The sequence below is a fragment of the Adiantum capillus-veneris genome, chromosome 4, assembly GCF_014529385.1.
Source record: "Adiantum capillus-veneris isolate H3 chromosome 4, ASM1452938v2, whole genome shotgun sequence".
NCBI classification, from domain to species: Eukaryota; Viridiplantae; Streptophyta; class Polypodiopsida; order Polypodiales; family Pteridaceae; genus Adiantum; species Adiantum capillus-veneris.
In genome coordinates this window covers 65,132,535-65,148,268 of record NC_140934.1, presented here as the reverse complement: position 1 = coordinate 65,148,268, position 15,734 = coordinate 65,132,535, and the positions used below count along the sequence as shown (strand labels likewise).

General features: G+C 45.6%; 1 long non-coding RNA gene across 1 annotated transcript; it reads left to right on the top strand.

Moving 5' to 3' along the window:
- The first annotated feature begins 1,805 nt into the window (after positions 1–1,805).
- Positions 1,806–4,265, top strand: LOC147459319 (uncharacterized). Its single transcript, XR_015187851.1, has 3 exons — positions 1,806–1,967; positions 3,575–3,617; positions 3,731–4,265. It is a non-coding gene; the product is annotated as an uncharacterized LOC147459319 (long non-coding RNA).
- Positions 4,266–15,734: the final 11,469 nt, after the last annotated feature.

Below are 15,734 nucleotides of genomic sequence, written 5' to 3'. Positions count from 1 at the left end.
TCAGCACCGACTTTCACATATGGTCAGGAGATTGTAGAGTATACAGATGCATACACTTACCTTGGGGTTGTCTTCACTGGGCCGAGGTTTTCTTTGGGGAGAGTAGCAGAGACTAGGCTGACTAGAGCTTATGCGGCCTTAGGAGGCTTGGAGAGGATGTGTTCACAGGTTCAGTCTCAGGAACCTCAGACTAAATTATGGCTCTTTGATACTTTAGTAGCCTCAACTATGTTGTATGCGGTGCAGATATGTGGACCTTCTATAGGCCAAGATGGTTGGAGACGCCCTTGGTATCTATGAACTCTCTACTGATCAGAGCCAAGGCCTCCGTACCCCACACTATCATTCGAGCAGAGCTAGCTGCCCCTCTTATGGAGATTGAGGCGCTTACCAAATCAGTCTCCATTGTGCACAGCTTGTGGGATACTACTAGAGACAGATATGCTAGACTGGCCCTTGAGTCTTCCAGACAGTTAGCTCTTCAGGGGGACAATTCATGCTGGTATGCACAGATGACATCATGGTTTCAGATGCATGGCTTCACCATGGACAGGCTGCCCCCTTTCCAGTACTTTCTTCAGACACCCTCGATGTCTCTTACACAGGTGGAGATTACTAGACTCATTCATTAGGACCTGATCCAATTGAATACCAGGAGGACATGGATAGAGCCACCACAGGAGTTGGGCACGAAGATGGCTTTCTATAGAGAGCATCTTCTCTACCTCACAGGAGATGGGTTTGTGATTCGACCCAGCTACATGGATACACATATGTCTCATGGTTTGCGGTGTGCCATTGGTTAGATATGCACATCCTCACATCAGCTGGAGATCGAGACTGGTAGATTCAGAGGGATACCAGCAGACAAAAGGATATGCCGCTTATGCGAGCTAGAGCCAGAGACAAAGCTACATTACATATTTAATTGCACAATGTACTATGAGATTCGGGGCCGTTTCCACTGCTTATTCAGAGAGGGTTTCGGTCCTTTCTCTAGGGTCATGATTTATGAGGATCAGAGATGTCTTGGGCTATATCTACTTTAGTTACATAGATATAGAGACACTTTATTGGGGAGAGCTAGAGAGAGACAATCCCAGAGACGGATTACAGATTTATTTTCTCTCTCTCTCTCTCTCTCTCTCTCTGTGTGTGTGTGTGTGCACGTGCGTGTGTGCAAGCGATCTTATTTAAAGTTTAGTAGCTCTAATATTGTCGAGAAAGGGTGCAGGCAAAGGCCCAAGGAGCATGCTCCATTGCTGCCCATATTCGCCCTCTCACATGCATTTATTTTTTTGCCCTGCATATTATAATTATATGCCTGTGGTGACACATACAATGTTCTTCCTTTATCCGGAGAACTGCAAAACTAGAACCCAATTGTTTTTGCATGCATCATCTGCAAAATTCCAAGCCAGCCTGCATAAATCTGTAGTAAAAGCTTTTTGTATAATCCAGACTTGCTTTACATTAGCATACTTTTGCACCATGTGACTCAAGGAAGCAGATATGTGGGCAAGTTAATTGGCACTTATTATGATGGCAACGGGAAGGAAACAAAGGAATTACGAAAGGTTGAAGCTAAAGCAAAGCTTGGAGAGATTTTGCTCAAGAAGCAGGAGAAGGAAGAGAAGAGGTACCCTGCTTGCAACTCCAGATGGAGCCAACAGCATGGGGGTGAGGTAATTTCTTTAGTGACATTCTTTATTACAGGACTCTGAGGTACATGGTTGTAACAAAGGTGATGCTTTGTCAATTGTGCAGGTATGGTGCGATTCTGGCTACCCACGGCTCGTGGACAAGGTAGGTGAACTGCCACTAACTGGGGAGAAAAACAAGCGGTGTGCATGCTTTACACCTGAGCAATTGGGCAGGGCTGGTCTTCAAATCTATGAAGGGTGTGATCCTTTGCAGTCTACTTGCAAGGTTTCATGATGAGAAGCTTGGTCAACAGCCTAAATTAGGTAAGTTACATTTTGAAGAGTATATGTGTTGGAGGTTTTATGCACAAAATCGCATAAGATTGAAGAATCAGATATTCTTTCATTAGCCTTTGTTTATCATATAACAAAATGCAGTATTTATTGAAAGGCATGATGTGCGCACACACTTCCCGTTCCATCACTGAGTCCTACTTTGACTGTTTCTAAGTTTCTCTTTTCAAGTCTTTCGATGGGTTTTCCTCGCCTTGAGGTTTCCCATTAGTAATTCAATATATCAATACAAAAAAAGTGGATGTGTGTGTGCGTGTGCAGGTTTGCGTGCATGTCTGGTTTGCTTGATCTACAATGTTTGTTTGTGCATGTAAGTCAAATGTAACACATATTTCTGTTGCTCTTACCATTTTGTAGGGAAACAATTTGTTTTAGAATGCTTAGTGGAGATGGCCATGAGGTTGGGTGCACAGCATGTGTCCTGTCAGTGATGTAGATCCAACTGCAAAAAATAGTGATGTAAACGGAGATTCTAACGAACTTGTGGCCTTCTCAGCCACACAAGGCCTTCGTAGGATTTGGAGTATATAGCTTGGATAAAAGTATGGTTGCAAGCGATAATTGTACTGTACTGTAAAATTCATAAATGATCTAGATTCCTGTAAACGAAGGTCTAAAAGGAAGCTATAGGAAAATTTAAAGATATGATGACAGGAATGATATGGAGAACACAGTGCGTAGACACCTAATGTATTAACTCTGACCATCCTATATCTTCCATCTTCTAAGGTTCTTTCACTGTTCAATTCAAACTTGTGCAATTTTTGAATTTATTTATTCTGTATAATTAAATTGGGGGGCTTAAGCAACCTTAAGCAACCTTAGCTTGCTTGTTACATTTGGAAAACTTTCCATCTGCGTTTGGATCACTATGGTAGCAACTGAATGGATAATGGATGGCAATAATTTCTAATCTTCAATTGTCGTCGGTAGGTTTAGTTGAGTAAACCCTGTCAATAGCTGCTTAAGTAGGGGATATGGGGCGCAACACACAAGCAATAAAATTTTGACATTCAAACCACAATCATGACACCCTCTACGAAGTAATCAATTGCTGCAGACAAATGAGAAGGCACCCACATCACTGGCACACAGCCATCTGAACACAGTAACTTACTCCTTGATACAAAAGGAAATTCTACATTATAAGTAACACTCTGCATAACAAAGTTCTCAATTTGGTAAAATTGAGAAGTTAAGCTGCTTACTTAGACCTCATTTAAATGGCTTCTATAGAGTTACAACCATAAAAAATGCACACAGAAAAAGTTGTTTCGATAGAAAAAGGCCACCATCTAGACTATGCAATAGATTTTGGATGACCACACCTTGGTTTTCATTCAGAATACTGTTTGAAGTGTAGGGAATTAGGGCCTTGTGCTTTCCTGTCTACATCGTAAGAATGCCTTTAGTATCAAAGTTTTTACTCTCAAGTTTCAAGTTAATCTTGCCTCTATTTGTTCAGTTTAGACAACGAAGATGGTATATTCATTGCTCTTGCTTCCTTATCCTGTGTGTGTGTGTGTGTGGATATATAGATACATGTACACACGCAATCTTTTGTGCATGTGTTGTAGGCACTTTCAATTTGCGAGTTCAAACTTTTTTGACTTCATGAAGGTATATGGACTGTCTTATCTCTCTTTTGCCTTTTATTAATGTTATTGTTTAATACATTTTTGCACTCCACTCAGTTTTAATCTTGAAGATTTTCTGCGGGGGGTTCTTTTCAGATAAAAGATTGAAGTTTCCAGACACCTTGGTTGACATTTGGTTATGATTCTTCACTTGAGCTTGCCCAAAGTATTTGGTTGCGGTACTTTTCCACCCTTAAGCAACCTTAACTTGCTTGTTTGGATTGCTTGCCATATCTCCAATTTGACCACTATGCGAGCAACTGAATGGATCATGATATTTTTGTTAAAGATTGCTTGCCACCAGCTGGCTCCAATTTGATTAATGTCAATAACTGGGATGACCCATGAGATGATTTCATGAATTAATGATGTAAACTACATCTGGAATGATAACTTATTCGTGATGATGCTTTTCATGCATGCCTACATGTTGAAACAGCTTTGTAAAATAGTCGGTCGAACATTATATGAAGTTCCGTTGGTCCTTTCACAAAAAGATTGTCATCTAGCAGCTCACCAATTGAGCTTGGTAGTACTGCTGCCATTGCAACTCAAGCAACCATGTGCAGCATGAAGGTTCTGTGTTATCTACAACGCTTGGGGTTGATGTTTGATGGGCACTTTTGCCATTCAAATTTCAAAGATTTTACATTTCTTTGGTCTACTTAGTGCATTTTTTATGAAAAATCTATGACATCTATTTTTGAGAGATACAAATTGCATCATCCTTATGCTTTAATGGATATGCCCAAAACTTATGTAAGGGAGATTCACATCTTTATTTAAGAAAACTGGCAAAATTCCTCAAAACGTGTAAATTATGCAAGCTCCCTTCCTCGAGCTTCTCTTCCCCCTTCAAGAGCTCGAAGCTCCCGCCGCTCTCGCTCCTTACCAACAAAACCTCTCCAAAACAGTCCTCTTCCTCCTTCACCTTCCAAGGACGAGAGGGAGAACAAGAGCATTCGTGGAAAACCCCCTTCTCCTTTTTTTCTTCACCCCCCTTCTTTTCAAGGGAAAAAAATTCAACCCTGATTAGGGTGATAGAGCTCCATGGTTGTGTGCGCCACAAACCACGCTCATAGATTTTCCACCACGGGACCAAAAATGCAGGAGCGGAATGTAAAGAAGCCAGTGTAGAATGCTTCTTTAAAAGTATGCATAATAAGATGGCAAGAACATGACTCTTGCGAGTCCATAGAGCACCTCATCACTGGGCTGATTGGATAGGTGGTAGCATAACCCTTGGTTGCCCTCCAAGAATGCCATCCATGGTGCATCACTCTGTTCTGCACGACAAAACGTATGTATGCAAGTGAGGATCATTTTGGCAATCTTGATGAACATTATGCAAGACAAATTTGGGATTCTATTAATACAATACTACTCACATATTGTGAGTTTTGAAAAAAAAAAAAAGAGATTTTCACTAGAAAAACGTAGTCTTTCTTTTTCCTTCTTCTTGCATCCCCATCCTCTCAAAAACTAAAGAAAAACCCTCCTTCCTTTTTTAGAAAAAAACGTTTTTTTTCTTTTGTTGGGTGCTCTTCCTCCTTTGGCTGCTTTCTGCTGAAAAGATCATTGCCAGGGAGGTCACAACCGTCGCAATTGCTAGTTATCGTGAGCTGCATCTTCTTGCCAGGATATTTGATTGAAGAGCTGAAAAGCATATGTTAGAGAGCAAGTAGACACCTCCAAAAAATTTTGATCTCGACAACGGTCAACATCGCCAAAACATCTATTCAACAAGCACCAAAGCTACACATTCTCAACAGACAAGCCATGTATCTTTAACTTTGTGTATCTTCTGGCCAGGAGTTCTGATTGACAAGTTGTAACGCCATACATGGAGAGTGCATTCAAGGCCACTGAATTCTAAACATGAAAGCTGAAAATGGCCATCATGGCACACATCACTATCCGGAGGTGTAGCAGGGCTACAATGTCACTTTCACAGGACAACCAGTTGGTACAGTTGTTCTGGTCTGGTTCACACCGGATGGACTCTCTGGGTTGGACAGTGACACGTGGTAGCATACGACGGTGGTCTAGTGGACGTCGTGGCCAGGTCATCACCATTCAGTTTCGGGATAGACTTAGTTGGCTGACATTTATGAGCCGTTGGTGGCTCTTTATGGTTGTACATATGAGTAGTGGTTTGGCATTATTAGGGGATTATCTTCTGCACACAGAGCACTTCTTCACTCTCCCTGCACATCTGAGCCTCGACACCCCCATTGTACCTGAAAGTCCTGGGCTGGAGCTGAGTGTGCTGCCACGCCAGAGTCTGTATCAGTGCTTTGAGATAGTTGAGTTATTTGTGTGGTCTACTGTTGCTGTTGTTGTTGTGTCTGTGAGCGTTGTTGTCTATTGTTTCTTGTTTCCAGTCTGTTTGAGTGAGATTGTCACGCACATTGCACCGAGGAGCACCCACTGTAGAGAGCACGACACACTATCTGCGCTACAAGTGCTCTCATTTTGGCGATCACGGTGGGACCTCAACTGAAGTCTCACTCTCTGTGAAGTGCAAATCTTGAAGCTAGTTGGGTTTATCTAGCTTCGCCTACTTTGCCCGGCTCTGTGTAGCCTGTTGGGCTGGTCCTCTCTCGCCGTAGTCCAATTGGTCTGGTCCCTGGTCTAGTCCATCTGTTCTGGTCCTATCTCGCCCTGGTCCAATTGGTCTGGTCTCTCTAGCTTGGTCCAATCTGTCCTCGTCCCTCCCTGGTCCAATTGGTCTGGTCTCTCTAGCCTGGTCCAATCTGTCCTCGTCCCTGGTCTCTCGTCCCTGGTCTAGTCTCTCCTCGTCCTTGGTTCAACCTGAGTCTAGACCTGTCTTTAACCAGTACAGGTTTTCTTGCCCAAGGTACGGTTGGATTGGTGGTCACTGCATGACACATACAAAGCAGTCAGTCGAGCGTCAAAGCGCACTACTGAGCCCTTTGAAGTACTACAATAGAAGATGACCCTTATTGCCTAGTAGAAGTCCATCAACCTTGACACCCATACCTCCACATACGACATCACCCATTCCTCCATCCGGTTCCACATCTTCCAGATCACCTTCTCCAATAAAGATCTCTCCTATTCTGCTACAACAGGCTATTGAGCAACAAGCTCAGCAAAGGGCCATGGAGCCGTTGGCTAGCGTTTTGGCCAAGGTAAACATCAAGTTCCCTACATTCAAAGGAATCTCTTCAGAAGATGCTGATGACCATGCAAGGAGGTTTGTATCTCTCTGTAGGGGTCGTGGTCTTAACAGGGAGGATGCTTATTTGGTACTCTTTCCATCCACCTTGGATGGCTTAGCAGACAAATGGTACAGCTAGTTTGCAGAAAATCATTTTGCAACTTGGGCAGCCTTAAGACAATAGTTCTGTGCAGCTTTTAGGCTAGGTGACTACCAGGAGAAGGTGTTGGATGAGTTGGCCAACATGGTGCTCTAGCCAGAGGAGACTTTTGCAGAGCTTATGACTAAGACCAAGTCTCTGGTTGCCAAGCTTCCCTAGCAACCCGGTGAATTCATGGTTAAGAAGTGGGTGGAGAAGGTGCTTCCCAAAACATCGCAGCAAAAACTTCGAGAGAGTCTCCGACCCGACGCCACTTTGGAGGAGTTTATCGTAGCTGCTACTAGGATAGAGGGGGCTAGGAAGCTATTCAACAAATCCTCTCACATAGAGACCCCCTCTGTGTTTTCGGAAAGTACTGCTGATCCATTGACTTCTTTGCGTAGAGAACTTGAAGCCCTAAAACTAGAACGCACTCTTCAAGAGGAGAAGAATATCTCTCTTCGCCAGGAGAAACCCCCACATCTAGAGGCTTTGGATCAAATCAAGAGAGAGCTAGAAGAGATTCGGTCTCAACAAGAGACTAAAGCTATGGTATGGTGCAGCTCGTGTCGCTCTCCAGGACATCCTCCACAAGACTGTCCCCTTCAAGCTTATTGCCACTTCTGCGAGAAGTTTGGGCATGAAGACAAGGATTGCTATTATATCAAGGGATTACGGCAGATACAACAAAGTCTAGGTCCGTCTCTCCAACAAGGGCTAGCACCTGCAACAAACATAGTGTCACCATATAGCCATCAAAACTCGATGCCACCTCTGCTGACAACACCTCCTATGCAAGGTATGCACAACAGCTTTACATCCCCCCAGCTTTTATCATGCTAGTACTCCTTCAGTTCCCCAAAGCTTCTACACGTCAGCATCCGGTCCCATGCAGCAAGGGCCGAGACCACCTCGTCTCTCAAATAGGCCAATTTTGTGCTATAGGTGCGGGGAGTATGGACACTATCAGAGCAAATGTCCCTTACCAGAAGGGTCCCCTCCTTGCCGACATTGCCCTGAAGCTAAGGATCACTATAGTAAGGATTGCCCAAAACAAAGAGCATCCACATCTGCAAGCACAAACCAGAACCAACAGGAGTTTACATTCCCAAAGCTTAACCTCATCACAGTGAACTCCATTCCACAGGCCCCGCCTTCCACGCTTGTAGTTGCCTCTCGAGATGGGTTGAAGCAAGTGGAAGAGCCGGCTGGTGTGCTCACACGGGCACAGAGAGCTGCTCTTGGTCTCAGCCTCCCTGGCGGTCCAATCTTTCCATCTTCTGTCACACAAATGAGTCAAACTCCAGTAGTAGCTGCCAAACCAGCAGGTAGTGTCAAGAGCCAACCTACCTCGCTTCTATCAGATATTGATGGTGATTTCATGGAAGCAGTAGAGGACTTGCAGAAGGTCAAGATACCAGAGCAAGATCTCATCAAAGGAAACAAGCCCACAGCAGAGTCTATCTTAAAAAACACTTTTCAACAAGTGTCACTGTACGACATGCTTCGACTTGATGCAAATTTTAGAAGTGACACCCTTTCCATCATCCAGTCTCTGTACCCGAGTGCAGGGCCTAGTGGCAGGCACCTACCTGTGCAGCCCTTGGAGTCCTATATGATTTCATATCTAGCTGCTCCCCTCACCGACTACAAAAGTCCTCGTCTCACTGTGTCTATTCTTGGGCATCAATTCTCAGGTGTCATAGTGGATGGTGGATTTGGGATCAATCTCATGCTAGAATTTACTATGTTGGCCTTAGGCCTGCAGCCTAACCGCCCTGCTCCATTCACTGTTATATTGGCAGACCAGAGGACAGTCTACCCGGTGGGCATAGTAGAGAAGGTGCCACTGATGGTACAAGGCTTCACATTTAGCTTAGATTTTGTGGTGGTCAGTCTTCCTCAGGTGGAGGGAGGATTTCCGTTGTTGATTGGTAGACCATGGTTGTGGCATACTAAGGCACTGCATGATTGGGGAAACGACGCCATGTGGATACATACTCATGGCTTCCCCATGCAACCAATTCGGCTCGAAGGAGCTATGGATCCAGTGGTTCATCATAGCTCATTGTCAGTACAGTCCAACCCCGACCTTGAGCAGCCCATCCCACCTGACGGGTCTGATGAAGACCTGCTGTAGTGGTTGGAAGCCACCGCCTCGATGCCATTCTATGTTGTTTCTATTCAAAACTCACCTGTGCCGGTAACACTCTCTCTCCCAACTCCTCTGGCGGACATAAATGTCCCAAGCCCTACAGCAGACAGTAGTCCTGCAGCAGACAGTGGTTCAGTCCAACAAGTAAGTGTGTCAGCCCCAAATTCTCATGATTCAGATGATCCGCCTATTGAAGCCCTCGGCCTCGGGGAACCTATAACACATCACCGAAGGGGGAAAAAATCTCCTCTGCATGAACTCGCCAATGATGTCCCTCTCCCTCTAACATCTCCCAGGTCGGACGCCCCGCCCCCCTCAAAAGCACTCGGTTATGCCTGTGTCTGAAGATTTACCCTTCGAGGAGCTTCCACCAGGATGGTTACAAGAAGAGTATGCGGAGTTTCCAATCGATCAAACACCAGCACATGAAGTCTCGAGGCTCCAAGAGGCAGCTCAGTTCTCAACTTCTTAAGTACCCTCCTGGGCGACCCTGATGACCCTCAGTACGTCCTCTTAGCAGCTTGGTTATGGGAGCATCCCACATTACTTGATTAGGTAGTTTCTTTTATTCACTCTTTTAAGGACGTTTTTGCTTGGTACTACAAGGATTTGGAAGGGATCCCACCAGAATTGGGTCTCCACACTATCCCTCTGGTTGAAGGGGCTAAGCCTGTCAGAGGCCGAGCTTATAAGCTCAACCCAAAGTATGCAGAGGCTGTCAAGTCGAAGCTCGAAAAAATGCAAGAGGCAGGGATCATTGTACCTGTGGAGCACTTTGAGTGGTTATCACCAATGGTGATAGCGCCTAAGAAGCAGTCAAATAAGATTCGTGTGTGCGTAGATTACCGTGCGCTAAATAAGGTAACTATCCCAGATGGTTTCCCCACACCTTTCACCGAGCGTGTGCTCAAGGATGTAGTAGGGCATGTTTTGTACAGTTTCATGGATGGGTTTAGTGGATACAATCAGTTGGGCATCCATCCAGGTGATCAGTTGAAAATGGCCTTTGTGACTCCCTGGGGTATTTTTATCTACACCAGGATGTCTTTTGGGTTGAAAAACGCTCCACCTTCTTTCAATCGGGCGGTATATCTCATCTTTTGTCCTTTGCTTACGGATCATCTTCGCATCTTCATGGACGATTTTTCGACCTCCTCAGGTGCTCAATGTTCAACCCTAGTGGAAAATCTAGAGGAACACCTCGCTCAACTCTCTACTGTCTACCTCCGATGCAGAGAGGAGCGCTTAAAGCCGAATCCTAACAAATGTCAGTTTTTGGTCACCAAGGGCACACTGCTAGGCCATGTGGTGTCTGCTAAAGGTTTAGCACTTGACCCAGAGAAGATTGTGGCAATCTTGAAGTTACCACCCCCCATCAATCCAAAAGGGGTGCAGAGCTTTGTTGGTCACACAGGCTATCATCGCAGGTTTATACGCATGTTTGCGCAGGTGGCTCAACCCCTAACACGCCTAACCAGTGCTACTGTTCCCTTCCAATGGTCGAATGCAGAGGCTAAAGCTTTTGCATATCTCAAAAAACGCCTCACTGAAGTGCCTATCCTAGTAGCTCCGGACTAGTCTCTCCCTTTTCATGTACATACTGATGCCAGTCAATTGGCTGTAGGTGCTGTGCTGACTCAGCCTAGTAAGGAGTACAACCTGGATCGCCCTGTTCACTATGCAAGTTGCCTACTCACCAAGGCAGAACGCAACTATAGCACCATAGAAAGGGAAGGCTTAGCTATTGTGTATGCTCTGCAAAAATTTTGGCATTATTTATTAGGGGTCCACTTCACAGTAATTACTGATCACCATGCCTTGTGCTATCTGCTCAACAAGCCGCAAGTTGCAGGTCGAGTATGGAGATGGCTACTCCTATTTCAAGAATTTGATTTTGAAGTGGTACTCAGGCCCGGAAAACATCATGTCCTTGCCGACCACCTCTCTCGCATTCACACGGGTGAAGAAGCAACAGGGATTGCAGACGACTTTCCAGATAGCAGCCTCTTTAAGGTGGATACCACTCCGGAATGGTACGGTGATGTTTTGCATCTACTTTCTACTGGCGTGTACCCAGAGAACGCTTCTCCACTGTAGAAACGACGACTATTGTTTAAGGCAAGGCCATTCACACTAATTGGGGGCCAGCTATACAAGTCAGGATAGGATGGTGTTCTGAGGCGGTGTGTCTCCCCTCATGAAGTGGAATCTATTTTGGAGGATTCCCACAGTGGTCCCACTGGTGGCCATTACCTTGGTCATGTTACTACTGAGAATATTCTCCAGTGTGGCTTATGGTGGCCCTATATTTTTCGAGATGCAATTGCCTATGTCAAAGTATGTGATGTATGTCAGCGCTGTGGCCCCAAACCAAGCAAGCAGTCAAACCGTCCCCTGCAGGTCTCTATGGCATGGCAACCCTTTGAGAGACGGGGCATTGATTTTGTGGGTCCAATTACTCCCTCCGCCCAACTTGGAAATGGGAAGTATCTACTAGTGGCTACAGATTATGCAACAAAGTGGGCAGAGGTACTGGCAACAACGGATTGCACTAGCACTATTGTAGCCAAGTTTCTCTACGAAAATATTTTGTGCAGGTTTGGGTGTCCCTTGGAAATAACCAGTGATAGGGGTAGTCACTTTGTGAATGAAACAATTTCAACCTTGCTAGCCAACTACAAGATTTTTCACTGAAAATCTTGTTCCTATTACCCTAGAGCAAATGGGCAGGCGGAGAGCACTAATAAGGTTCTGATAGCACTTCTGCGGAAAGCATGTCATCTACATCCTGCGACTTGGGGTCAAGCTATCCACGGCACCCTTTGGGCATACCACACTTCTTTCAAAGCCACAACCAATCACGCCCCATTTCAATTAGCTTTCGGTTTGGAAGCGATAGCACCCTTCGAGTTCAATTCAGGATCTCCGTGAGTGGGTAGTCTGCGTGCCAATGGAGATTTGGGGTCGGCATCTGTCTCTCGTCTTTACCTTCTGGAGGAAAGCCGAAGTTTGGCTTCTCGGGCTTTGGAAGCAGAGCAGCTTTGTCGCAAAGCATGGCACGATCGCCATCTCCGAAAGCCGCAAATAACGCAAGGTACACTGGTGCTACTTTATCAATCTAAGTATATGAAAAGGCTAAAAAACTGGTTCTAGCCTGGCAAGGGCCATTCAGGGTGCAGGAAATTTTGCCACAAGGAGAAATCCAGTTAGTAACTTTGGATGGTGTTCCATTGCCTTTGGTAAACGGCTCCAGAATCAAGTGCTATTACTATGAGTAAGCAATCTGCAACGAATTCGCCATCTATAGGTTCTAATATCCCATCTCTTTCCTCCCAACTACCTTTCCACAAGAATGGGTGTTCTGTTATGTCTCTATAATTGCTAGGTTTGTAAAAGTTTCTCACAATCTCACTTACTCTCTCTGTAATTGTTCTATCATCAAGGTTATTTGACATTAGCACTAATGTATTTCCAGTTAAGCTCCTAGTCTCTTTTGTGATATTTTCTTTTAAGTTTACACGCTTCTCTCTGTAGCATAGAGTTGTATGTTGTCTTTGAGACAAACTTAGGCATATACTTACCTCTAGGAGCTATGGTTGGAGTCTCATCCCAACCGACTAACATGACTAACAGATTCTACAATTCAGAAGCACAACACTGCGTGCAAGTCAGTCATCCATTCGACATCTACTCCCATATAGGCATAACCAAGGATCTCTTCGTTCACCCGGCCAAACCTAGTAGACAACATTTACCCGACACTGTAATCACGTCATACAATTGTGCTTTATTGGCATTGGGATCAAGGTCTCCCACACATAAGGAGCTTCCCACACATAAGGAGCTTGTCAGTAAAGATTTGGTAAGTAAATTCTTGAGCCTTGATTGGTCTTCCTCAAACATGACGCGCTGCATTGTTCCCAATGTGGTCACAATGAGCAAAATTCAAGTACATTCTTGGACAATCAAGCAGGGGTAAGATCTTTGGTGTATGCCTCTCTGCACAGTGATGTATGGTATCCTCACCAGAGGGGGCATAGCCTCAGAATTGCGTCTTCAGAATTGGCTGCCGATCATCCCATTTTTCTAGTTCATCCCATTTCTCCAGTTCGTCCCCCTCCCTTATCTCTTAAATTCGCCCTTCTCTGCTCTCTCCCAATTCGCCACCCTTCCCTACCAAATTCGACCATGCTGCCGAATTAGTCCCTGCTAGATTCGCACTTCTCCTACCCATTTCAACCCCTCCCTTCCAAATTCGACCCCCTCCCCTATTTCCCAAATTCGCCCTATGCCTCACATTCGTCCCTCCCAATTCGCCCTCTGCCTTCCAATTCACCCCTCCCCTTTGTCCCAATTAGTCCCCGTCCCCTCCATATTCGTCCCCCTCCCTTTGTCCCAATTTGTCCCCTTCCCTACCCTCCCAATTCGTCCACCTCCCTTTCTCCCAAATTCGCCTCTCTGCCCTCCCAATTCGTCCTTCCCAATTCCCTCCCAATTCGTCCCCTTACCTTTCTCCAATTCACCCTTCGCCCCTTTCAACTGCCAAGTTAGCCCTCTGCTGAATTCGCCCATGCACAATTTCGTCCCTGCTGCCTGCTGCCCGAATTCGCCCTTGCCATATCCGCCCTCCTCTGCCCTCTCCCAATTTGTGCCAATTCCTTGGCCAAATTCGCCCTCCCGAATTCGTCCTTGCTGCCTTTTTCGCCCCTCCTGAATTTAGCCAGTGCAGCCGAAAATTAGCCCCCCAAATTCGCCCCTGCCCAAATTAGACCCTCTACCCTTTCGTCCAACTCCCCTCCCTCCCCAATTTGTACCCTACCCTCCCTTGTTGCCCAATTCGCTCCTTCCCCATTCCAATTCGTCCCTCTGCCAATTTCGCCCCCCCTCAAATTCATCCCTGAAAATTGGGCCCTCTCCTCCCTTCCAATTCGTCCCCCACCCTCCCATACCAATTCGTCCCCCTCCTTTTTTCTAAAATTGGCCACATCTTCCTTCCAATTCGTCCCCTCTCCTCCCTTCCAATTCGTCCACCTTCTCCTGCCAATTTCGCCCTCCCTCTGTATTGGATAAATTTCAATCTCTTTGCACGGGGGTGCACATCAGTAAGTTCAACAAGAATTGCAAGTATCATGGCGGGTACTAGCAAACCCTCAAGAAAAACAGTCAAGAAACCACCACCTCCACAACTCAGTTCTGCTGAAGAGGAGGAGGATTCGGAAATGAATAGCCAAGATGTGGATGACTTCACTTCAATTGATGCCAGCGATGAAAGCTATAAAGCATCCCCACCTTTGGAGTCGGAGTCAGACGCTGTCTCTGAATTGGATGCATCAAAAGAAACAAACTTGAAGACAACAGGAAAAAATAAACGTAATCAAGAAATAATCCATTAGGAAATTGCGAGGCCGGCTACATCTAAATGTAGCACACCATTCTCCTTGGCTGTTTATCTACAACCACCTTGACCATCTATCAGCCAAATCCTCTCCAAGGACCAGCTACAGATTATGGGTCTCCGAGCACTGGCCGAAGATCTCCCAACCACTGTTCCTATAGAGATGATTCATGATCTTCTGAAGAACTTTCCCAAGGTCAGGGGTCATAAACTCACCGCTACAACGCTAGGACATGCTATGGGTATGAAAACCTTTCCATCTGTGAAGCCTGCCACTCAAACCTTCTCTCAGATTTCTAAGGAGGCCACAATTCAATCATGCGAGGAAATGCTCAGTACAAATCATCCGAACTATGAAAGAAATAAACAGATCTTGGCAATCTTTAGATACTACTTTCTAGCTAGAGACGCCAAAGAAGATAAAGGGAAATGTGAACTGCCCACTACAGTATCTCATTGGGACGGTCTTTACTGTTTGCTCCATGCCCAACCTTGTGGATTTCACCAGATCCTTTTTTCATCTTTACAGACTCGGGCAAAAAGATTTCGGACACAGGTGAGATATGTACAGCTCAGCTTCAAATTCTTTGCAGCCCCTCTCTTGGCCTGGGTTGTCAGTATTCCTGTTACACCAAACGAAGTAGATGATGATACGCGAAGAGTGCAAGGGAAAAGGAAATCACTAAACATTCATGATGATCCTGCAATCCACAAAAAAAGAAGATAAAAGCAAAGGTGGCCAAAGATACAGTAGAGTCTCTAATCTCCTTGCCAATATCGGAGAGCCAACAGACTAAAGTAACACATCTTCCGTGGCGGTCTCTGTCTACCAACCCTCTCTCGCCACCAGTGTCGACTCCCAAATTTCACGACAAATCGGTGGCTTCTCCCTCGGAGATTCCTCTACCTTCTTCCCTATCTTCACCCATACACATCTGACTCCACCGGCAACTACCATCTCAGATCCCGTCTCAGCTCCTACTCGACCATTAGTGACTCCTCATAATGACCCACTTGTGCCACTTGGGACGTCATCAGGGGTGGCCGACTCTACTTCTCTGGTACATCTTTTGGAGAAAGTATTACAAGACTCCAAGAATGCTATCGCCACCATAGAGCTTGGAGCGGAACAGTTAGCTGCTACCCACCATCGCCACTCTGCCATATATGCAGCTATGGCGGGATCTTTGAAGGTGGCCGAGAGTGCCATCTCGGATCGGGATGCTA